The sequence below is a fragment of the Miscanthus floridulus genome, chromosome 3 (assembly GCF_019320115.1).
Source record: "Miscanthus floridulus cultivar M001 chromosome 3, ASM1932011v1, whole genome shotgun sequence".
NCBI lineage: Eukaryota > Viridiplantae > Streptophyta > Magnoliopsida > Poales > Poaceae > Miscanthus > Miscanthus floridulus.
In genome coordinates, this window is record NC_089582.1 from 18,332,913 (window position 1) to 18,337,897 (window position 4,985).

Here is a 4,985-nt window from a genome sequence, read left to right on the forward strand (position 1 = left end):
TTGGGTCTTTGTGATCTGAAGCCGGATCGGTGTATCGCTCTCTGAACAAATCGTTGTTTATCTTGAACCTGACGGAAGATCGGGATCCCCGTTCCCATTATTGACAATACCCCTGCTGCGTGCTGCTGTGTTACTAACAAGGAGATGTGCTTCCTATTTCTTTCGTGCTACTGAATAATGGCTCAAAGTGAGATACGAATCTACTACATGGATTTAACCAACAATTAAGATGTATATATTGCTCATGTGTGATGCACCTGTAGCCTTTATGTTGTGTTTTGCATTTCTTATACTTCCTAAAAACAATCAGGAACTGTTTAATTTACTTGAGTGGTGCAGAGACTATTGTAATTGCTAAATTTGTTTGGTCCTGAACTAATCTTTGGTCATTTCCAAAAAAAAAATAGAAAATCAGGTAGACTGGCTAGTGAGTTATAAGCTACTGAATTTTAACTAGGAAATATGTAAGTTATGGTGCAAACTAATAATTCCGCTTGATGGACTAGAGAAATATGCCATTTCACATTTATTCAGATTCAATAAATGTGCGCTTGATTTCTTGTTTGTGATACAAAATATTACTGCACTACTAGTTGTCTGCTCATAGGCTCTACATGCTAATTTAGACCATTATCCGCTCTGAATATTAGTCATTCAGATCCGGAACTAATATACTTTGCCTTTCCATTATGCAAACTTCAGTTTGAAGTAGGAGGAGAAGATCTTGGCTTTGTAAGGAAGACTCAAATGCGATAAAGAAGGCAAGGATCTACATCTGTGCTGCTGTGCAAGAGAAGCTTGAAGGTGAGAAGCAAATTTATCTTTTCACATCTCTTCCATACATTTGTACTAAATTATTAATTTTTTAGTAGCACAAATTGTTATCTATGGGTTTGCTTAGGGTTTTAGATATTGAATAGGGGTTTATTATTGCTACAATAACTAGCCATGTCAATAGAAGACTGTAGTTGGATGTACGAAGGGTGGAATGACAATGGTTGTCATTCACAGGAGTGGGTGCAAAAGACAAATGCTTTTCTAGACCATGCTTTCAGTCTTGTTCTTGATTCTCAAAAATTTGGAGTACTTTGCCCATGTTCAGATTGCAACAATAGAGTTAGACGAAGGAGACCTATCATGAGCTTGCATTTGTGTAAAAGAGGTTTTACACCTGGGTATACTATTTGGACTGAACATGGAGAGAAACCTTTTAGTGAGCCCACATTGGAGAATGCCAATGATACTGCTGATGGTTTAGATGAAATGTTAGCTGATATTGGCAATGCAATGCATACTGTTAGTGCTGAAGATGAACCTCCAGTTGATGCAAAGGCATTGTCATATTTATGCAACCCAACACTCATTTGATATCGCTAATTGATTTGTTTGATTATTTTTGGAGGCACTGGACTGTGGTAGAAGGAAGGACTCCTTCAAGTGTGTTAACATGTTTACTAAAGAAGCAGCATCCTAGTTTGGTTCAGTACAAAGGCAAGACCATGGTCGCATCCACATGGAAACATTATCAAGCAGCCAAGGATGACTCTGGAAAATCTAAAGCTGATTTAGTTGCTGAAGGATTTTGGGTAATTCTCTACTTCTATCTTGGGTACCAGCTACTTTCCTGCTACAGGTTCATGCACTTGTGCTATTAGGTTCATGCAAAGTCTAATTTTAATAGAACCAACTCATAACAGTTATTAAGTTGGGGTCCTAGAGCTCTCTTATGTTTTTGCTTGTTCTATGCAGAAAAGGTTTAGATTCTATCTAGTCAAAGAAGAGGCTTCAAGAGAACATGTTGGTGTCTGCTGCTCTGTACTCCTGGGGAGCATCATGTATTATGCAAGAATTACAGTTACAGTAGAGCATTTTCGAAAAGTAGAGAAAAGAACAATCTGTGACAAAATTGCTGGGCAATTCTATTTGACAAGGGACGAGTATATTGCACAACGTCCTCCTTGGTGCATACTAGAATGCTGGGAAGTTTTGGCCACGGAATGGAGCAGTCCTGAATTCAAGAAGAAGTCAGAAAAATCATGCAAATCATCTCAGTTGTAAATTTAAACCTCACAAAGGAGGATCCAACTCTATCGCAACAATACGACAGAAGATGGTTAGTGTTCACCTTGCTGATTTTCTATGAGATACTCTTTTGTAGGAAATAGACAACTAATTTCATATACATTCAAATGTAGTCCAAGAAACTCGGAAGAGAAATATCTGATATTGAGGCATGGGTACATACTCATAGAGGCTCAAATCATGAAGATATTACTTCACTAAACACAGAAGAAGCGACTTCATGCTTGGTAATTGCTAGATGCTGATTTTCCAATTTTGTAGAATTTTCATTTTACTTATTTTGCAAATGTTCACACAATCATATACATGTACACACATTGGACAGGAAAAATACAAAGCTAAGGCCATTGAGTTAAATGGACCGGATTTTGATTGGTTGCACTCTTCGGTGGATCCTAGAGCTCTCTATGAATGCACTTGTGGTAGGCCACATGGCAAATGGGCCACTTTTAATGGGACCATCAATGATAGAGAAGTCCTTGCTGATTTGAAAAGAGGTCGTGCCTCGATCATGGCTGCTAGGCATCAACGTCAAGAGGAGGAGGACCGTATGAGGAAAGAAGCAAGTGATGGTCGTTTGGCTAAGGAATATGCCCAAAATATGTCGAATTGGGCAAGAATGGTACATACTCATAATGAAAACATGCAAAAGTTTATGGAGGTGAGATCTATCATACAACCCTATGTGTTCACTTTAGTGTCAATTTAGTTGCTTTTAATTTAGCTGCTTTCTATTATTAAACTGCAGTCGGTTGCTCTCCAAACTGGTATGCCTCTCGCAGCTGTTCCTCCTCTCATGCCTCCCCCACCTCAGCCTCCAACATATGCTATTTCACCTACTCCAAATCTGTCTCCTGAAAATGTAAGTCTGCAGAACTTTTAACATTAAATTATGAGGTATTTTGAAATTAATTGAGTTTTAGTTGAACAGTGCCTTGGAATATCTCAAGTATCATGCTCACACAGAGCTAACTTGTACAGTATCATAACAATTATATGTTAGCTGTGAAAGTACCATAACAAATATATATTAGTTGCAGCAATCTTTAGAAAGCTATGGATGTTTATGCTAGATTGATAGAATGCTGGAATTTTAGTATCTATGGCCGTCACAGTTTGTTGTGTTTTGCATCTTTATGCTGTATGTCCTACTTCATGTAGAAATGCATATGCATCTACTAAGCAAGCTGAGCATGTCACTGTGGATAGAGTTGGAGGAGGTAGATACACGGCAGTAGCATTGAAAAAATTGCAGCTACTGTTGTGTCTATAAAACAATTTTTATGCACATGGATACATCAATGCATTCTTTACTGTTCAATACATTTGAAAACTGAACCTACAATTTATAACACAACAAGTTGTTTTTCTAAAATTTTGATTGCTTTACTATCACAGGTCGGTACCTTTGGCTCAAGTGTTAGAACCGAAACTCCAGATGAAACTATAAGTAGGATTGCTCGTGGAGAGTTCCATAGCCATGCAGATGGAACTCCAAATGGAGTGGATGGAACAGCAAGTGGTGGAGGCACATATTCTCCTCCGGACGAAGCATTTCCGTTCTTTTGATTGTCATCGAACTATGTGCTGCAGCTAAGTAATAGTTAGGTCTAACACCTGATGGAGGAGATAGACTTTTGCAAGTTAAGTAGGCAACTGTTGTTGCTTATTTTGTTTAAGTAATAGTTAGGTCAGCACCTGATGGAGGAGATATCTTTTAGAAGCTAAGTAGGCATGTCTACTAGGCTTTATATTAACAGACCTATAATTGTCTTATGATGATATAACTCTAAATGTTCGGTTCCATGGATTTGGCCTTTAATTAAATCAGTTCTTAAGTTCCTATTCATGTGTGTGAATCTGGATTATAAATAATTTTGTAATAATATTTGAATTCAAATATGAATTATGTATTCATGATTTGAATTTGAATGTTGTGCTTGGGTCAGTTGGTTGCCCTACCATTCAAATTCCTAGGGAAAGTTTCCTGTAGGGTAATCACCTTTCCACGTAAGCTTTATCAGGGCCATCTTAGGTACTTTACCTAGGGATGCAATTTCCTAGGGAAAGACTGTTTCCCTACAGTGTCCACATAAACGGCAGGGCACATCTCTCTTTCCCGTCGCCGCACTCCCTAGGAGTCTTTCCCTACCAAATACTCTAGGGAAACTACTTCCATTGGCGGACCTAGTGGGTGATCAGGGTGGTCCATCGACCACCCTGTGGGCCACCCATCAACCATACATAATACAAATAAAAAATTAAAAAAAAACAAGCCGTCTGGCGTCCGGTGCCCATCGTATTCGCATCTGACGCGGTCACGCAGAGCGGATTCCCTCCTGTGCATGTGCAGCTGGGCCAGCCCAGCTCCAAATCGATCGAAGGCAGGTTGGATAGCGCGTCGCCTGGACTACCGCCGATCCCGTCGCCCCGTCGAGTCTGGACTGCCGCCATCAGCGAATCGGCATCGCCCGTCGCTTCGCCTGGCCTGGAGCCCTGCCTTGGACTACCGCCATCGCCTACAGGACTGATCATTAGTCCTTCCTCAGTTCCTCAGGTGATACTCCCCGTCCATCCCCGTCCTTCCTCAGTTCCAGGTTTCTTCCTATCGTTAGTTTTGCTAATTGGCGAGTGTTTTTTCCAGAACTCTTGAGTCTTGAATTATGAAAAGAAACGGAGACATTCGATCCCTTTTTCAGAAAGCAGCAAAGAAGGCGGCTGCTATTGACCCACCTCCGGATGAAAATATTGTGGAAGAGCATAATCAAGAAGAAAATAGAGTACAAGTTGAAGAAATTACAAATCATTTGCCCTCGCCCCCGCTAACATCACCGCCACTGCCCGCATCAAAGCCGTCGGCGTATGACATCAATCGCCTACCATATGATCCAGGTGAAAGGCTG